This window comes from Calonectris borealis, chromosome 21 (genome assembly GCF_964195595.1).
Source record: "Calonectris borealis chromosome 21, bCalBor7.hap1.2, whole genome shotgun sequence".
NCBI classification, from domain to species: Eukaryota; Metazoa; Chordata; class Aves; order Procellariiformes; family Procellariidae; genus Calonectris; species Calonectris borealis.
Genome location: NC_134332.1, coordinates 7756107 through 7777302, shown reverse-complemented (window position 1 = coordinate 7777302; position 21196 = coordinate 7756107). Strand labels below are relative to the sequence as shown.

The window sequence follows — 21196 nt, the reverse complement described above, 5'->3', positions numbered from 1 at the left end:
AGAAGAGAACTTGAGCTCAATAACGTCATTTCTATTTAGTTTTAAAATGAACTCTTCCCCAGCCCATGTGTGTCCCAGCCTGGTGGTGTCTGTGGGATTAACTGACCTCCTTTCACCCCTTTGTCTCTACCCTCCCATCTCCATGGTGAAGTCACTGCAGGATGTGTGTGTCTTGAAACCTTATTGCTGCTTGAAAGGGAGGCGGTGGAGGAGGGAAAGGGCGAGAGCCTAGCAGCCTGGGTCTGTGCTAGGGGAAGCTGAAGCAGGGTCAGGCAATAAGTCCCCTGGAATCCTGAGGCATGGTGTGGGTGCTTTGGGACAGGTTATTTTCCATGGGAAGGTTGTGGGAGGAGCTGGGGTGTAGGTGTTGGCAGGTCTTGTTGGGAGAATGGAGGTGCTGAAATCCTACTCCAGTGCTTCTCATGGGTGAATCATTGAACATTGAGATGACCATTATTACACTCCAGAGTGAACACTCTCTGGATCAGGAGATGCTGAATCAAATGCAGTCCTTTCTGCAGGGACCGAGTGAAAAGAGTGAGACTGAACAAGAACTACCTCCAACTTGCCACTATGGCAGGTTGAGGCTGTACAGCGGTTGATAGGGGATGCTGCTTACTGGAGCTGCTTGTATAGGAACATCATCCAAACCCAAATTTACGTTCTGCTCCCAGCCAGCACTGTGCAAACCCTGGCCAGGGCCTTGGAGCAGCCAAAGCTCTCCCATGCACTGCCAGCCTGGTGGCCCCTTTCCAATGTGCTGTTAAAGGGTACTCACCAAGATGCTGTGGAGCAGCTTGAGCTGTTCTGCATCACCCTCAGCTCAGGCAAAGCTCTTGCTGAGCCAGTTTTTCTTGAAGAGCAAGGGTTAATAAACCCTGCCCAACACAGGCACCTTTCCAGAGGGCTCTGTGTTGAAGTCTCTAGAATTTGCTTGTAATTCCTCAAACTTTTTCACCTGGAGCCATTTTTTTGTGCATTCAGTTTTGAGTTTCTCACCTCCTGTCTCTATATGTAGCTACACAAAAACTTAAAAGCACACAGTGCAGCACCAGGCTCCTCACCAGCGTGTCCAGGGGTAAGATTGTGCCTGCTCACTTGAGCGAATTGTCCATGTTGTGACAATAGGTCTGCTCCTTTGCAGATCCTGGCAAACTGGCTGTCAGCTTTGCAAGCTTGTGATCATTGGGATGAAATCCTCTGCACCTGCAGGCCTGTACAGTGATGCTTTCAGGTAAATCCAGGGTCTTGCTTCCCAGGTCTGGGAGGGAGGTGTTTCATCTTGGTCCCATTAAATCCATGCACTTGTGATGCTATAAAGCAGGTGTGGTATCCTCATGAGTCTCTGGAGCACAAGTTCACCAGAAAATGAATTTTCTGGGCTTGCTGAGATCCTTTGATAGACTTGAAAACCCCATCAGTCTCCTTGCCCTGTGTGAGGCTATGCATCCTTTTTTGCAAACAGACCTTAGTAATTAGCTTTTTGAAAGCAATCAGCTCAGCTACCTGACACAACCTGTGCATAATGTAGTTCCTTTCCTCCAGCTGCCTCCTGTGAACCTCTAGCAGAGGAAGGGACTGTCCCTTGCAGATGTGTCCAGCACCGAGCACGATGGGAGTGAGTGGGCTTTTAGTGCTACTGCAACTGAAATATCACACGCAGTGCTAAACCATATGTGCATGCTGTGTGTGAGTTAGGGAGATCGCACAAAATGTATAAACTGATGCCAGGGATGATAAAGTAGCTTTCATTGCTGATCTATTTCTCCTGTATTTACAGGCATGTGTACGTTAGCTATTTTTAGATTAGTTGTCACTGATATACAAGGGAAATGGTGTAGCGTTCTTCAGGTGCATGAGAAAAGGCTTTTCCCAGGGATCACGTTCTGATACTGGATCAGCTAAGTGAGGTCAGAAATCTGTTATGAGGGCGAAGATGTGGCAGATGGGAGAAAATTGCTGAGAAACTGCAGGAAAGGAAGAGAGGTTTGTAACCTGTGGCAAAGCTGCTTCCAGACCTTTGAATGCAGAACTCTGTAGAATGGTAGAAATTACGGGATTTAAAGATTCCCTTTTGCAGAGCACCTGAAGTTAACACAATTGGGTGTTTACTCCATTGCAAAATGAGTGCATAACTGTTTCCTTTTATGATCGGGTGGCATTTTACAGTCACTTTGCACTGAATAAATAAAGCTGAAGATGCTGGATGATTAATTAAAAAAAAATTCTTGTCCAATGTGTTGAACATGGAGAGAACCTGTGCCTGAAGAAAATCAATGGACTCGGAGGACTCTGGTTGCCTGCCAACATCTTTTAGCCATAAAAGCAAAGAATGGGAAGGAGGTAGCAGGAATGAATCTTGCTTAGTGTAATCCAAGATTACAGCCTTTCTCATTCATAAATTAGCAAAACGCTGTTGCAACCTCATGGGCTGGTTTCATTTGCTTGTCCTGAGGCGTTGTAGGTGTGCTGTGTCGTAAAGCTGTGGGGAGAGGGAGCCAAAGTTGATGCAGAAGGTCCTTTTTTCTTCCCCAGCTCCAGCACGGTTTCCTGTGTTCAGGTTCAGCCTGTCACAAAGCTGCTTGGCTGGAATACAGATCTGTCTGACAGCTGTGCCCATCAGCAGACAACTTCATTAAACCTCATTAAGATGTCATTTCTCTGCCTTATTTCCCACCTCTTGGCTCTAATTAAAACCATCTCTCTCTGCATCCCAGGCGGTCCTAATTTTCTCTGGGTACCTTCTGCAAGTTTTCTCCCTTTACGACCTCAGTGAAGAAAATCTGGCATCTTAAATACTGTTTATCCAGCCCGCTTGGAAAAGACCACTCTAGACTTTTTCCTGAAGCATTCCCAGAGCATCCTGCAGAGATCATCACCTCCTCCCGGGCCTGCAAGGGATGTGTACTGAGGCTTTGTTTGCTCTCTCAAACTGTCTTTAAGGATTCACCTAATGCATCCTTTCCCCTTGGACACGATAACTTTCATTGTTGAACCAGGTGTGTCTGTCCTGGGTTTGGAGGGTGCCATGCTCAGATGGCTGCACTGCAGTGGTGGGGGTGTTTGATCAATGGGGATACCCTGGTCGGCTGAAGAGCGAGTGGTGTGGGGTGTATCGAGTTCCCTGGCCTTTACCAGGTAGTTTCTGATTTGTGCAGCCTCAGGTTTGAGCCCTGGATTTGTATTTGAGTGTCTAGTGGTGTTGGAAAATGCGAAGGAAGCAAAAGGCTCGGAAATGCGTCTGTAAGAGGTGGGTGCATCGCAAAGGTGTAAGGAAGTACAAAACCTTTAAGGATTCCAGGTTTTGTTGCAAGACTTAGTTGTGTTTCATCCCCTGGTATTTATAGCCCATCGGCACACATTGCATCAATTGTCTAAAGATGACTGAGACTGCAGGAGGGGTAGGAGACGCTTCTGTGCGGAGAGGTACAGTGAGAGATGGAGGCATGGATTTTTAATCCCTGCATCTAAGGCAGCCTTTCACTGGGAGAGGATGCTGGGCAAATCCATGAATCTTCTCTGCTCTGACTCAGCCAGGGCTGCCCTGTCCCCTCCTCGATGGCTTTGCCCTGCGGACACCTGCAAACCCTGCGCCGGTGCATTTTCAGCCCGTCAGGCCCTGCTTCCTTCCCTACCTTCTGTTCCCCTTTTCATTACACCCCCTTGTACAGTAAAGCCTCCCGTCACACTGCCATTACTATTATTATTGCAGATTTACTGCACTTGCAGAGTGAAGTGATTGCTGTGATAAGGCCCAGCATTTTTCCCTCCTTCCCCCCGCGACAGCTTGAAATCAAGCCCTTCATTTGCATTTACATGATCTTGCTGTGCAGCTTATGAGATCGGGAGATTTATTTGCTACTTAGCTTGATGTTTGATTACACTCTAAGAAGGCAGTGAGCTACAAAGTGCAGGGATACATCAGAACTGAGCTACTGAAAGCCTCTGGGGGACAGTAACTCAACATCAGGTTTAGGTAGATGAGAAAGGGAATGTTCAGTGTTTTGAGAAAGGCAAATTTGATCAGATTTTTTTTTTTAAAGGTGGAGAAGAAAACTTACTTTCCCTCTCTTACAAAAAATGGTTAGGAAAACAAGAATGTTGTTAGAAAAACACACCTGAAAATCTGGATTTGTTAGTGCAGAAGAAATCCTAGCAGGGGCTGGTGGCTGCTGGGCTGCCTGCTGCTAACTGCTTGTAACTTCTGCTCCCAAGAAGATTATTAATAATAAGTTGGTACTTATCTTTGAAGCTTTTCATAAACATTAAAGATCAAAGTCAAAGGAAGTTTTGCTTAATGAAGGACCACAAAATCTCACCCTGATTTATTAAGCTTCAAAACATGTCACGGAGCATTAATCCTTCTGTAACAGAGGGGAAACTGAGGCCGGGAATTAATGTGCCCACGCAGGACAGCAAAGGGGATGGAGTTTGGATTGGGCAGAGAAGTGGACCGTTCTGGTACTCTGCTGTGTTCAAGTGGGAGACCAAATCATTATAGTGTCCCACAGCGGTGTGAGTCTTCCAGAGAAAAGGGTGATGGTTGGGCAAACTGCTGCCCTCGGAGTCAGGAATGGTAAAGCTCAGGGATCTTACTGTGAGTTTAATTCCTACCCCGGGTAGGGTAGAGACACTGCTGACCCAGAATATGTCTACACATGCAGTCTGCACTAACCTGTGCTCCTGTCTGAACTGCACTGGGAGCTGTAGCCTTATTAGCTAGAAACCTTCGAGTGTCAGGTCTAAATTTGAAAGATTTTCCCCTCTAATAGCTATGTTTTGCGTAATGCTGGCACCAGAGGACTGCAAGGATGGGTGGGACACAGGTGTCCCCCTCGCTGGGTTAGACACCGGTGGCACAACTGGGCTGCAGACAGCAATTCCAGCCCAGGGTTCTACCTACCCAACCCCAGGCACCAGCCTGCCCCTTCCCACCTTCTCCGCTCACAGCGGGGCTGTAACGCCGACAACTGAGGGCCACGCACGTGTGTCCCCGACGCAGAAACCTGTATCTAAGGAAACACACCCGCTATCTGGTACAGTAGCTTCGCGTGCGAACTGTTTGTACTTAGCTTTTAGTCTTGAAAATTGCCATGAGATATGCTATTACAATTAATCATTAAAGACTTAAGAAAGAGTATACCCCATTACATAAAAGACTCCAGTGATGATCTTTATCCAACTTGTAAAATGGGCAGACTTGATGCGACTGAATAATTTTCCTCTCATCTGCACAAAATCATGAATGCAAGTCATACTTTGAGCCTGAAGTGAAGGCTGCGAGACCAGCCTATAATTACCAAAACAGAAAAAAAGAACAGCATTTTCTAATGAATGACAAGCCACTAGGTGGAAATCTAATTTGGTCTAATTAAGCAGCCTTTGTGAGGATTTGTCTTTAGATGAAAAGAGGGAGCCAAAGAGATCTAAATGCAAATGAACTCTATCATTTTGGTTTTAAAGGGCCAGACAGATATGAAAGTATTTGCATACACAATACTTTCATTTGTCTTCATGGGTGTATTCACCTTCTAGTTTTCTGCTGAAAAATCCTGTTTGCCCCAAAATTCTGGGGCTCTGAATACTAGTCACTCTTTATTGAGTTAAAAGATAATGTGCTGTTAGAGGGACAATTTTAGCAGTAGGGTATTGCAACTGTTAAAATTGCCTTTCTCTGTAACAGGGCTGCTTCTTTCTGCTGTGTGAAAAGGGTTTTGGAAAAAAAAGGATGCTCTTTGCTAGGGAGTCAGATCCTAAGTCTGCTGCTGTCGGAGTGCGGCACTATATAACTCTCGGGTCTTTGGGGGCACCTGCGGGACCCTGAGCTCCTCCTCAGCGCCTCTGCGTCAGTGTGAATTACTTCAGCATTGATAAATCACCAACACCTTACCCAGTTGTGCTATTTCTGCTGATTCTGCTGACAGTCTTAGTGCTGGGAGCAGGCGGCCCAGGTACAACCCCAAAGGCTGAGACTCACTGAGGTATTTGACTATAATTGAGATGGAAATATTGAAAACGGTCTTCTCCTGCTCTATTAAATCTGCTCCTGACTTTAAGATAAATTTGTGGCTGTGTAAGGTTTTGTGCCAGCATTGAAGGTTAAAGAAGCGTATGCGTTTCTGTAGTGGGTGCCACAGCTTGTGAAGTTCACATCAGTCTCTGCTTGCTTGCAAGCCCTAAAGCAGCAGCGTGGTCTTAGTCATAAGACAAAGCTGCTGGCAGGAGGGATGGGTTATTTGGGCTAAATGAAGATGGGTGCAATTTACAGATACTGCTAGACTGACATCTTACCTGTACTGATCTTCCTTCAGCTACAGCCACCATTTTCCTCTAAGAGGCAGAATGAGCCTGAGAAAGATCTGAGGATACCTGCCAGGGAACGCTTTTGCTCAGTGTCTGTTGCGTTGAGGTTTAGCTGAGAGCAGGATGTGGGTTATTTAATGATTGGGAGAGAACATTCTCTAAATGTTGAAGAGATGGGACAGTGTTTTTTAAAAAGTTTCCTTTCCCTTCCAGCAGTTATGACCTTTTCTCTGTGCTTCATCATTAGTAATATCTGTTCTATAAACCTCCCCATCTGCTACTCCAAGAAAAATCCCCTTATGTTCTCAAGGCCAGATGTTGTCCCAGATTACGTCCAGCGCAACTCAACTTAGTGAAGCTGCTGTTTACGTTGTGTAACTTGCTGCTGGCTCCTTCAACTCCATACAGGTAGTTTTAATTTCCTCCTCCTTAATTTCTTTGGGCACTATAGAACATATTAGGCTAAATACTGCCAGCATAGCATCCATATAAGCCACAATGATATTAAAGGAGTAGAATGCAAGTGAGAACTCAACTGTGGGCCTTTTCAAGCAGACTGAATATGGCCACATTCCCTGTATAGCAAAACAGTTCCCCAGTGGCACAGACCTGATTCCTAGGGCCAAATTCAATCCCTGGCTGCAAATGAGATACTGGCTGCCTTGAGAGCTACCTGTTATTTCACAGCAGAATTTGCCTGAAGTCAATACACTTGTGGTACCTCCTAGACCAAAATATTCAAATATTTCAGACTAACAGACAACTTGTTAAATTCAGGTAAACCTCTGATTCAGGAATCTCTCAGCTTTCACTCAAGGAGAAACTCTAATCTCTGATCACAGATGCAGGAACTTACCAACTTCAGTCACCTCATGTACAGAATAATCTCAATTTTCATTAGAGAATAGACAAAGTTTTTCCGTTAAAAAAGGATGCTGTTTCTTTAATGTAATAAAACCTCAGCAAGACAGAACGTCTTTACTAGACTATCCCCCGCTATTCCCACAAGAAATCAAATATAATCCTATTTAAGAAGCTTTAAATAATTTTGAGCTTTCATATTGACTTATTAAAATGCAGCTTAAAAAACGCCTTCCTTGCAATCCCTTTACAAGGGTCAGGGATATAAAATTTGAAGAAATATGATTAGTAGATCAGTTGGAAAGATATATGCAGCAGCTTCCATTTTTATTATTTAAAATGCCCTTTTAGAAGAAAAGGTGATTCTGTAAAAAGTGGTACCATCTCCCTGAAGGAATCTATTCCTGGGGTTTTCAGTCCTATCTCCTGCATTCAGCACCCAACACATCTCCCAGGTTTTTCTTAAGAAGAGCCCTTGCAGCTGGGACAGAAAAGCTGGTTTCTGTGTCTTCATACTGCAGCAAAGTAGAGGCTTATCAGGCTCTAAGCACAGAAGCAGCCAGTAGAACTTGTGGCCACTCATTGCTTGGTGCAGAAGACAAAGTGATGGTAACAGAGATGCAAATATGCCACAGAGGACAGAGCCATTGCAGAGCTGGGAGCACGGGTATAGTTTAGTCCACAGAACCTTTCTTTTACTGCCTGAAAACTTTGAAGGATGAAGAGCTCCTGTAAACTTTGATGTTGGTTGGAGTGGCATGAGTCCCTTTTTCACTTTCTCAACACTAAGTGTTGGAATAGAAAATTATTAGGATGAAACGGGGATCCTGCTGTGCTGACTTGAACTCTCTGCAGGGTGAACCGCATCTTATCCAACCAACGGCTACAGACTCCACCAGTGCTTCCTGAGAGGTCCAGGCAGAAACCTCCTTCCAACAGACTTCAGTCCAGCTGCCCACGTTCAGTCCTATTGACTTGTGAAGAACTGAGATTGTAACCAAGAGCATTTTGGGGCACATTGCTAGAAAAAATTAACTAGAAGGTGCTAAGCAGAGAAAATTGAGTCAGTTACAGGTGGTCCTGAGCTTCCACTCTGCAGTTCTCCTGGAATTAGCAGGGTTGTATGGATGTAAAGGATAAGACAATTTGACCCCCGCTCTTGAAGTATATTAAATAAAATGAAAACCCAAATTGTGCTGTCAGGTTGACAGAACTCCCGTTAAGCACAGAGGGTCTTGTGCTAATGCAAGAATCTGGCCAAATCATTTGCTCTGTCCTACAGCAAAATGTATTCAACATGCTGAAATTTAACTGCAAAACCTATGAGCAAAATCACACCCTGCCCATTACACTTACAGCCAGTTACAGTGAAATCCTAATGTGTCAGGCTTTCTCTGGGAAATAAGGTAACTAATAACTTCACTCCTGCCTAAGGCTGGACTTTGGTCAAGGCTGTCAAGGCTTCTATGATTTTTCATGCGTTTTTGAAAAAATATCCATGGCTTTGACATGTTGGGACTTCTGTGTGTGAGCAAGCAGGGAGCTGTAATAGCTGAACTTCCCCGAGAGCTGCAGTGGTCAACCTTGGGTGCTCTGCAAGACAAACAGCAAAGTGCACCGCTAGTGCCTCTATGTCTTCAGCTCCCGAAGAAGTCAGTGGCAGTCAAGTGTGATTGACTGCTAGCAGGATCTTGCCCAGAGTTTTCTCCTGTGGCAGAAGAAGAATCAGTGACACCAAAGGCAAGACCAGCAAGCACTGGAGAGAGCCTTAATCCTCCAAGGAGTTGTTGTGAGGTTTTTCCCTGCCCTGCTTTCCTAATTTTCTACATTTATGACAATAATTGTGAAACTGGGCTGAAATAGCACTAGGAAGTTGCTGCCAATGGTTAAAAACTATTGTTGCCTGTGGGTTGATCTTATTAATGGTGCTAAAAACATGGCAAAAGTTATCTGGCTTACAAATTAATGCTTGTTATCTTTCGAAGATAGATATATTTCTAAAATTCCCCATAATCCTACATCTGACTCTATCATTGCTTTCCGCACCAAATTTTCTTGATACAATTTCAGCTGTTCTTTGTTCTATTGTTTTTCTCTCCAGTCCTATATTTTTTGAAAGGGTGGAACATAAGGGGTCAGATACTGCTCAGGTGACGTACATGAGTAGCCCAATTGCTTTCAGAGGGACTACCTTGTGAGGCAACCAAGAGTTGGCTTGAAAAAGTCACTTCATAATTGCATCATATTTGCTAAATCAGATGTTTTACGCGCTTAAGAATTCTCTATGTTCCCTTCATCCTCAGCCATTACAAAAGGCTCCTGCTCTGCTGGAGTTCTGACCCATATTTTCCCTGCTACAGTCCAAATTTGGTTGCTAAAAGGTAAAGGGAAAAAAATTTCTGTCTCATCACATCTCTCCCAACCCCTGTTCAGCTGCTGTGGTATTTTCCTTCATTATGCTGCTGCCTCAGACTGTAAACCTCTCTAATTTCCTACATCGCAGCTATTTATTTAAATGCTAACTCGCATTATGAAGTGATAATCCACAAGCGCAGGAGATAATTTATGAAGCATTTAAATTAAGAGGAGCAGCTAATTGGGAGCATGTGTCTTATAAGCCTTGCTAACACCAGAAAACTACAAATTAGGGAGAAAATGGAAGATATTTTTATCTTGCTTTTTTCTTTTGTAATGCACTGAAGAAAAATATTACCATACATCACACAAACACTGCTGTTCACAGAAGTCGTCTTTTCTGTTGTTAGCTTCATAGTTAGTCCAACACACAATGCTCTCGTTATTACAAATTCCTCATTATAACACACAAAATAATCTTTGCTCTCAGAGAAGGTGGAATGAGGTGGGGTTTTCTGTCTCCAAATAAAGTGGAATAAATTTTCCAGGAAAGGTCCCCTTCTCAGCTGCACACATTAATTTAAAAGAGCAAAGACTCCCTTGTTATATATGGATGTTAAAGTGCATTTAATTTAGGACTGCATCGTGCTGTAAGAGTTTTATAGGTTTTAGTTGAAATGAGAGTAAGCATAAATGGCTGTGAATCAGGGAAAAGCAAATGTGCTGTGGCTATAGGGCTGCAGGAAATGCATTTTAGATGCTCCGTTCAGATTTTGGCACCAAAGTCACAAACTTTGATTTCACCTCAGCTTTGTGGTGGTTTATTCATAGAGGCTAATATTGACCTGAATCTGAATACCGATGTGCCCCATGATGTGCAATTCCTGGGATACAGCTGTGTGACAGAGATGACTCACTAAATGCTGCTGGGATGGGCTGATGGGGAAAGGAGGGTTTTGACACCTACACAAAGACCAACAGCATTAGGGAAGGTGGTAACCACCCCCAGCTTGAAGTTCACAATCATGCACCAGATTCCCTGGATTTGCTCTTGGAGGCTGTTGCCTCAACGGTGAAGGTGCAGCGCTGGGTGTCCTTGGGAGGCAGCCGCTTTTGCCTGTAAGCGTAACGCCCCTTTGGTTGATTTTTTGGATGTTGGTGCTTTGATCAGAGGAAACAGCTGGGATGTTCTGCAGTAGAAGCTCTCTGCGCTTCCCAAAGAGCATCCCAGGGCACCCAGGGGATTGCATTAACACAGTTCATGGGATATGGAGAGTGAAGCTGACAGTAAGGACCACCTTAACATACAGCCCTCTCCCAGGCTTCAGCAACCACTTTAAGAGTAGTTTTCAGTACAGTGGTGTGAGATCTTTAGTTAGGATCCTCCTTTACTAGGCAACCAGTTCTTGTGGGTCCCTTGTGTGGTTACTCGAGACAGATTTGCTGTTAGAGTAAAATATTGTGCGTACACCCTGCCTTGCAGGGTGCTTGGGAACCGCAGTGAGGTCCTTGCATGGAGGATGCTCTGGAAGTGTGTGTGTGAATTCAACCCCTACACGTGACTGCATATGTGTGTACTGCATGTCCAGAAAATATGTTGCTTTAATCTTTGCATTTCTGTTTCTGCTCTTACAAATCTCCTTTTACATATATCCTGTCAAAAGCAGTCAGCAAACAGGCTCTGGCATTATTGGAGTTGCTCCTCGATTTGAAGGAAACCATAAATCTGAAACTTCAATCATATCTTTATGATCATTCAGCAAACAGAGATGGAGGATTTATTCAACATGGGATAGCAAAGGGGAAACTGCAGGGGGTTATTGCAGGAGATATTGGTTTAGCTAAGGCAGAACTGCTCCCTCGGGCCTCTCTATGGCCGAGCCAATGAACAATGGCACCAATGACAATAACAAGGCAATTATGGGGAAGAGGGTGAGGAGGGGGTAATGCTTTGTTAAAGATAGAGGTAAGATTCCAGCATGGTGTCTCTTTTGTGTGCTTTCGAAACTAAAAGATGGTGTATCTGCCTGGGGTGGTCTTATTAGGAGCTGGTGATTCTAAAAACACAGCAAGTGCTTAAAAGAGCCTGTAGCTTGTGTGTGATTGTACTGCTCTTAGGAGGCTATGAAGATTTCCTCCCTAATTAAATAGGGCTGGGAATAGATTCCCCTAATCCATCCCATACTCTGCGGCAGGAGTTACGTACCTAAACCTCTGCTGACAGAGGTTTGTCTCTGGCCGTAGCCGATGTTTTCTGCATTTAGGACTAACGCTTGTTCCTGGGAGGGGACTCAGGGGACCTCCTCTTGCTGGGGGATGTTCAGACCTTCACCCCAGGCTGGCCACAGTGTTGTGCCACAAATGCTACAGCAGCCCTTCCACCAACTTGACCTGGAAAGGCTGTTTTGACATTGCTCAGTGACCTGGTGCCCAGCCGTGCACTGCTCCTAGCTTCATATTTTAGATTTTTTTTTTTAATAGCTGTAGTCAGCTTTCAAAAGCCTGACTAGAAAATGAAGCCAAATCCTCAGGTTTCAAATACAAAAAGATTTCTGAGCACCATAAGCAGGTGTGTCTGCATCCCTTCTCATGGCGGTCAAACTGGGGCAGCGCTGGAGGGGGCTCCTCCTGTGGTACACCCTGACTTCAATGTGCGGCAACGCCGGGATCAGCCGTGCCCATGGGCCTCCAGCAACAAAGTTTCCCGAATGCAAAATAGGAACACAAAAGCTTTGGCACAAAGGAGTGGAAATGTTCATGGGCGAGCTGGATCCTGCCACTGCTGCCAATAGATGGGACTTGCATTAAATTTGCATCTTTTCAGGGTGTGTTAGAGGCAAACATCTCTTTTTAAAAAGATGCGATTGTGCAAAATCAGGAACTAAGTGATCCATCCCCACCTGTCCTGCCTGCCCTCCCCTTCTTCTGGCAATTTTTCCTCCCCCTGTTTCCCTTGCGAGCCCCCGAGCAGTTTGTTTTTGCCTGCAGAAGGAAGCTTGAAATATTGCAAAGGGGGTACAGGCAGCGCTCCCTGCGGCCTTGCCCCTGATGGCACGAATGCAGACATAAAATAACCCAGCGCCATCAGTAACCTGTCGCCAGAGCCCCACTACGAGGTGAGAGTTTTCCTCCCTGCCGTGGCTGTTAGCTGCAATGTATTTCTCCCTGCACTAAGCACCGTCTTTCCCAGGGCTGCATTACAATGATTTATAAAACCCATTTCTGGGGAAAACTAATAGATCAAAGTGAGGAGAAGGAAAAGGAGACATGAGCAGCTGGAAGAAGATATTGAAGCATGAAACAAAAACAGAAATGAAAAAGTAGTTTGTGGCACTAGTGAGTTGTTCTGTGCTGCACTTCTATTATTGAAAAATAATAGGGGGAATCTGTATTTTAATCCATTTTTTTAAGAGACATTCAAGTAATCTGAAAAGCTTTTCATAAAGCCAGCTTGCTTTCGTGTGTTTATGCATCTCTTACAGAACCAAACACTTATTTTGCTGTTTAGCCCTTCCCTGTCTATTCCCATGTCATTTTTAGACTTTCCATGTTTTAAGCAGCATCTGGATTTTCTAACAGGGTAACAGAAAGCATCGCATGGAGGATTGATGCTCAGCTGGACCTGAGCCTAGGATGTGCTTGTTCCTGAGCTGAGACTTGGTCAGGTTTTACAAAGGGACATCGTGGACTGAGACTGGGGTGGCCAGAGAGGTGCTCTGCCTTTGTTTCTGTTTCCTCTCCTGCACAGTGGGGATGAACGGACAAGATTTGTCATGGAATTCTCAGCATCAGTCAAGTTACATCCCAACTGAACCGAACCAGGAGTACAGACCAATGCTCATCTTAGTTTTACAATGATTAATGCATCAGTGTTTGTAAAAGCTTTGGAGATAAGAAGCTAATTGGGCTTTTGTGTGTGTTCTGCTTGTCCGGTTCAGCCACCAGACATCCCTGACTTCAAACATAGGCAGTGATGGAGAATTATTATGAAAATAACCATAATCCTTGTGCAGCACTTCATATATTCAGAGGGCTGCACAAACCTTCTATCTACAATTTCCCCACATGGCGCATATGTAAGTGCAAATGTTATACACAACAGATGAAATGCATCAAATAGGACAAACAGCAGATTTGGTGGAAAACAGAAGTGTGTGGCAAGACTGTAGGGGCTTTTCTAAGAGATTGTACAGACCCATGAGATGGAAGCTGATGAATTATCCCTAGGCATGCTCCAAACTTGTCTGAGGTTTGCAGGTTTCTATTCAAAGTATTTTCTCTACATTTCTGTTGTTTGTCTTGTTTAAATTTTCACTCTCCCTGGCAATTTTCTGTTGCCAGTTAATGCTGCAGCGTTGTGTTAACTTTAGGCTGGCTGGTTTACCTTGGTTCCTGATTTCTGTTGCATCCTTTGGTGTGGGTAAAACAGTGTTCCTGGGGGAACGCAGGTGCAGGGATATGTTCATGGACATGTATAATTGATACTTCTCACAGATAACACAGGAAGCAAAGCACATGTTGAACGTGTTCATGTGCCTGCTCTGCACAAGGAAATTCTGCGCTTGTTCACACAGAGAAGCAGCGTGGGCAATGAAGCAGTGTATTTTCCTTTTGGTGACTTGTAGAAACATGGCCTGGAGAAGACACATCTAGGATGGCATTCAGGGGCAAACATCCATGATGTGATCTGCTTTCAGCTGCATTTCATGACTACCAATTAGTGAGCTAAACATTACCATTTGCAAGATCAACACTTGCCCATTCAATCAGCCTGAGATGACCAACATCCTCACAGCTGAGCCTGGCTTTTGGCTCAGGGGTCTGATCAGTAAGAGCTGAGTGAGTTAAAATGAAAATACTGCTCTTTTTGTTTCTGCTTGTGCCCTGTGTGATGCAGTCTAACACCCTACTCAAAAACATTTCAAACCACAGAGGTCATCTTGATAAGATGTTCTTCCCCTCCTCCTTTTGGTTACACAGCCCCAAGCAAACACTGCTCTACTGAGCCATGAATCTGGCACTGGTGTCATAGCTGGTACCTGGCACGGTGGCACGCCAGGCAGCTGCAGAGGCCCTATTATTTTCACTGCATGGATCCTGCTTACTGCTGACCAGAGCCTAACGCAGTTGTCTCTTACATAGACGTTGCACTGGTAGCTGCCGACTGCATCCCCTATTACAACAGGCAGAAAAAGCTGTCCGTGCTCTAATAGCTATTGTAACCCTCTTAAAACTATGACAACATCTTTCTTCTGACTCCCTATGGCCCAGCCAGTCTCTACTCTTCTTCTGTTCCCTGTCTGCAGAGAGAGCTTGTAGGATGAAAGACAGCTAGGAAGGTAGGGAGAGCCGAATGTGGACTAAGAGCTGCCAGAGGAATATGAGAGGAGAATTTTGCCCTATAAGCTTTAATAAGGTGGTGGGTTAAGAGAAATGCAGCTAGGGAGAAAAATGGGGAATGTTCTCTCTCCAAATGGGCACTGCTTCAGTTTGTAAAAGCACCAGGGATTCCCCATGTGGCTTAATTTATTATTTTCCCACTCGTTAAATGCCAAAACAATAAAGCAAAATCTATTGTTAGCTTTAAAATGCAGGTGATTTGCATATGGCTGTGATAGTCCTACTGCTGCCTTCATTTAAACTCAGTAAGCCGAGGTACCTTTAAAAATTATGACTTGTTTTACATTTAATATACTGAACTATGTTAACATAATATTAAGGGGCTGACTTCACAGCTTAATTGCTGATCACGTAGAAGGCTGCTTTAGCAGAAGCATTAGTCTGGCAGTGCTGTACGGCCTGATATGAGAGCGGCTGGAATAGCAGCCTGCACAAAGGGGCTGTGAGCTGCTCCTTCCCTGCCGCAATGCTCCGCCTAAGAGCACCCTGGAAACCCCAGAGTCATTTTTACTCCACTCTTGGTTTACTCCCTTGCGCTGGAAGTTATTTGGTGCCCTATGGCAGAGCAGTGTCTGTGCAATACAAGCAGGACATAATTGTACCTGTACAAAGTGGTATTAGAACATCAGGTGGTTTTTTTCCCCATTCAGTAAGGTTTCGCAGAGGGGAAGGAATGCACCGTTTCCTGGCAGAGCTGAACAAGTACTGTACTTTCCAGCCCCAGGTCTCCAAGGTTGCTGTAGAGAGATTGTGCAATTCCAGTGTTGTTATCGTATCTTCTCATTTTCTTCCTTCCTTCTTTCACCCTTCCAGGTCCACAAAGGCTCTTAACCTCCCCTTGAATTCAGAGACCCTGTGACAGTATTTTGGTCAATATGGTTGGCTAAGACTGCAAGCTGGTGCTTGGGAAGAGCGAATTGACACACTTTCCTTTACACCTTCTGTATTTTCGGCACGCTGAACCACTGGGCCAGCACTCAACAGCAGGGCATCATCTTTAAGGAGGAAGCTTCTGCAAATGGCTGGCTTGTACTTGATCCCCAAACCTCCAGCAGTAAAGTGGCACATCGTGCTACCCTTCCCGACCACTGTGTCAAAAATATAATTAAGGTCCAAATACTGCACCAAGATGTGTCCAAAATAAGAGGCACTCATGGTCTTTTCAGGAGCTGAAGAGGTATCCAAGCATTACCAGCTACTCACATCCATGTGTCTCTGACTTCCCCACGTGGCTCCAATTTGGGAGTTCTGGACTCCTTAAAAAATTTACTTTTTTTTGTTAGTTAAGAAAAACATATAGATTGACAGAGATGTAAACCAAGTTCTAGCTCTCTATGATGTAAAAGAGCAAAGTTATAGGCCCCTGAAAATTGAGGTTTATAATAGAAGCACTGGCAAACCCTTAACTACAGAGAAGCTACCAGGCGTTGCAACAATAATTGGGAAGGGAGGAAAAAAAAATCACACTGTGTTTTTCAGTGCTTAGCCAAGAAATACAACAAGAGAGTTTATTGCTCGCAAAACACAGCTGCACTGCCTCAAATTGGATGGAAAAACGAACCCTGATAATTTATTACACCCCTAAAGTCACAAGAATGTACCCATAAATTACTTTTTTGGAGGGGGAGGGAAGCGGTACCACTGTAGTCCATTCTGCACAACCTACTTATTAGTATCATAATTTATTATTATTATGCCCTGCTGCAAATAGAGAGGCAGATAAAACTCAAATCTATTAAAACAACCGCTCCACTTTCTCTGAGCCACTGAGGGACACCATTCCAAAGGAAATGAGATAAATTACTAAGACAAATGTATGAGTCTTGCATTACAGCACGTAGCTTGTATATATGCAAGAGCAAGAGGATAATTCAAGCAAAAAAGAGTCGTGTTAAGTTTTACCATTCAGAATTCAACACAGAGGGATTGGAATAATACCAAGTGGTCAATTAAATATTTCTAATGTGTAGATTCTTTTTTTCGTGAAGATCCTATGTGTTAACTTGGAATGAATGTGCGACGCTGAAATAACTGCCCTGCTTCTATCGCAAATGTACTTGGATCAGCACGTATTTAAAAATACGCTTTATCCAGCTATTGTGAGGAAGCAGACACTATACTGATAAGTCTGAAAATTATATTGTTAGAACATATATCCATATATATCTAAGTGGTGCTGACTAATTGCAAAGCTGATTTGAATTTAAGGTTGGTGAAAGACATTGCTTTGCAGTCCCAAAAGGGCAAAGTGGCAGAGCCAAAGGTGCAGTTATAAAGTTCACCACATGCCTCTGCTAATGGGTTTCAGATAAGTCAACAGGAATTTTGTAATATTTTTCCTTCTCTTCATTTCCTTCTAGTGTAGTCAGCTGGACCAGCAGTTTTTAATGCTGTCCTCCCCTTCCCTGCCACATGGATAGATTAGCAGAAATGATAATTGTATTGGGAGGTTATTGCTCATTGCCCCCTTCAGGACACAGGTCAAATGCCTGCTAGGTTATTGCCAAGTCAGGATGAGTTTGGTGCTCTTGGCCATAGTCACTGGGTATAATGGAGCCCTGATTCTGGAGGTTGCTCAGGATAGGTTTGGGTACAATAACTGCCAGGTCTAAGGATAAATCTAGCAGCAATCTTTCTACACAGCCAATTTGTGGGTTTCAGTTTTATTTAAAAAAAAAAAAAAGAAAAGAAAAACGATGCACATGTGATGAAAGTTCATACTGTACTTTTCTAAGTAATGTAAGAGTTGTGCAGGTTTAGCTGGCTTCACTTTTATGAATGCTGGGGATTCTCAAAGCAGAGTACATGAGACACAAAGCCAGTGAAACCTCAATGGTCCACAGTGTAAACAAACTTAATGAGAAGAAAAGAGTCAGCAATCATTTCATCTTCCCTACAAAGCCTCCTGCTCTGATCAGGAAAACAACATCCAGGCCATGCAGTAAGACACCAAGACTTTGTGCTCTTGCTACAGAAGGTGGGGGAACAGGAGGTATTGACAAAGGAAGGAAATGAGGCCACTTCCTCACTGTGATACTGCAGATTTTCGTGGTGGCCTGCATCAATGTGTACATCAGATTATTACTTCTACACTCTTGCATACTTGTGGCAACTGCATGTGTTTCTATGCCTCTCCTGAATGATTCTCTGCATCCTTTCATATTCCATCCGTTGGCCTTTTTTTGTGGGGGGATTACTTTTCATATTGATGGTTGTGGTACTTGGGAGTGAAAAATGGAAAGTAAATAAAATTATTTACTTTTTGAGCTAAAAGGTATATGAAATACATTCATAAAGCTATATTTAACATTGCTCTAGGTTTGGGCTTGGATATTTGCTCCTGCAACTTATCTCTTAAATTGTTTATGTAAGAACATGAGAGAAGAGAAGGCAGGAACTTGTTCCACCTTCATTTGAATGTTAGTTGCCAAACCCAACAAGTTTAGCTTTTTCTTTCTGGGCCTTTGTTTAGATCCTAAATATCAAAGTTCCCAGGGAAAGCTGAATTTCTACTCTCCAAATGACAAGCTGTGCTCTGTAAGGGTATTTCCTTCAGATGTGACATTTGCCTCTCTGGCAAAGTGCAGAGCTACTACTTGGGCTCTTTTGACAGCTTTTTCTCCCGCTTTTGCCTTTCCCCCAGGGAAATGCTCCATCTGCATGGCCCAGCAGTTTCTAGCATTTAGTTTGGTAGCTGGTTACCTTCCTCCTGAGGTTCTGGCACGGCCCATTTATAAGCAGGAAGGCAAAGGGACCAGGAGAGGACACCTCCTTCCAAGCTGAGAGTCATGCCTAAAATGCACATACAGTATGTTTCAAACATACAGTTTCTACTATATATTGATGTTCAGCTTTTTTGTAAAAGAAACCTGTGGTTTCCCTGTATCGGAAGCTGTGGGTAAATCCCTACAACTTTACAACATCATAGGGAAGCCCCAGGGCTGGCTGTGCCTCTGTTACATTTTTAAAGCAGCAGTAAACAGCATGCTTTTCTCTGAGCAACAGCTGCCTTTCTAATGGTGGACCGCGAAAGACTGCTGCAGAACCAAGGCTCTCAGATTCACCAGCTATTGCTGACCTACAAGTACTGCCTGAAAGCCATGGGATGATGCCAACTCTAATGAAATAATGAAATACAGCATCATTATCAAATGAAAAATAAAACAGGGGGGTTTGCATCGATTAGATGGACAATAGAAGTATATCCATGTGTGATTGAGAGACATTAGATGGGTGATGTTCACCTGTCTTTTCCACGTGTTGTAGGAAACATCTCTATATAAATTAATTGTGGCTGGATTTTCAAGATGACTGGATTTGGAAGATCCAGTGGCATAGCAAGATGGATACTTCATATTATATACAATAGTCCGTTGCTGCTGGTCACAGCAATTATATTCTCACTTCCTAACATATCCTGCTTTCTGCATTACAGGTGATGTCAGGCAGCTCTTATTCAAGTGTGGCTAGGATTTTTGAGAGCTAAAAGAAGTGCTGCATGTATTGAAAGGCAGGACTAGACAGCCTGGCATCCCCAAATCAGGGACACTCTGACCCCAGTCTGTACACGGAGAGGGGACATGCCTGGAGAGGGCAGCTAGGAATATGGAGAGCTTGATCTCAGCGAGCCATTTTATGTTGCTCTAGGATACACATTACTGTTGAAGCCAAGTTTCCAAGCCAGTATTTCCTCTTCAAAAGGGAAGAGGATGATAGGAGCCTAAGCGGAGGAAGGGTAGTGAAATTTTAAAGTATTATGACACACATACATTTAATATTACATCACATGTAAGGGAACAAGCACATATGATTGCAATATTACAAGATGAATATAGGTCCTACAACATTAAATTTAGTGCCTTGTGATTGATGATCCTTTGTTTGCAGGTTTTCTTTTATGTATATATTATTTCTGTAGAATAAGCATCTTACCAGCTGGAAGAAACATACAACTTTTTTATTTTCTAGCATGTAATTTCTGTTTGATTCACAGCTAATAAATAGGTCATCTTGTACTTTCGAAATGCAAACATGCAGTAATTCAGTGAAATAGAGACTCTACATTAAAAAGCTGTCAACCTCAGTGCAATTTTCCTGCACCCTACGCTCTGGAAAGATACCTTGTCACTCATGGTTCAGCTCTGTTTCCCTGAAATATCTCTTCTTCTGCATAAATAATGAATATAGTTGCATGAAAATATCTGGCACAATGTCTGTTCTTCCTCCCACTCTAAGGAGCTGCAGTACAGACTCTGTATTTATTGGTTGATCTTCCCCACAAATCTTACTGAAATCACAGGTGTGGTAATAGCGTGGCCCCCTCCCAGCTGCAGGCAGGTGTTCTCTGCTGTGCTAACCCCATCCTACGCGCCTGGCTGAAGTCTGCCTTAAAAAAAGCCTTTGCTTTTTAGTACTTCTCAAAATGTAAAGGCTACACCATACAGAATATTTTAAAACACTTACTCGCTTTCAGTCGCTTTCCATTTCTAATGCGTTATGCAGGTCTTGCACAGAAAAGGTATGGGGCTGAAGCAGATCCCAATTAGAAGTTTTAAAAATTAATTCTATCCTTTAAAAAAGCTGGATATAAAAACCATCAGATTACTAAGCCTGTCTTCTATTTCATATGATCTGAAACGCACAATTTACTGTGGTTTTTTATGGCTTTCTCCTAGTAGCCCACTAGAGGTGACGCAAGGATGGCAAAACCTGGTTCTGCACCCCTGATTTCAGCAACAAACTGGTGGAGTTGGGCTGCTGTGGCACCACGGCTAGTGACAAGGGAAAGAAGGCTGCCCTCTTTACTCATAGACTTAAGGCCAGAAGGAGTCCTGTGATTTCCTAGTCCGATCTGAAAAATTATGATGCATTCAAGGGATCTCACTTTCAGAGACAATTTTCTGATGCAATGCAGGGAAATTTCTGCAGTGTTGATTCCAAAATCTCTGAGTACTTGTAACCCACCATCACAGTACACAGACAAAATTTCAAGCCAAAGATTTCATCCTGCAGGTGTTAGATGAATGGTTTGCCCTGACCCTAAGTTTGACAGCACGGTGTGAGGCAGGGGCAATGCTGTTTCAATGAAAAACTGGACCGGTTCAAACCATGAAAAATTTGGCGGTGCCTTTTGTGGTTTTGAATCAATAGAAAGTTGAAACTTGCAAGATGTCAACCCCATAAAAATGGGAAAAGCGGGGTATGTTAACCCCCTGCGAACCGGGTTTTACAAGGGATAAAGCTGCTGAATCCTCACAGTGAGGTCCAAAAGTAATTT

The 21196-nt window shown here is 43.7% G+C and overlaps 1 protein-coding gene across 1 annotated transcript in view; it reads right to left on the bottom strand.

Annotated features, from left to right (window-relative positions):
• CFAP77 (cilia and flagella associated protein 77) overlaps positions 1 to 21196 on the bottom strand; it is a 62002-nt gene that overhangs the window by 25764 nt on the left and 15042 nt on the right. The gene's annotated exons all lie outside the window — the stretch shown is intronic.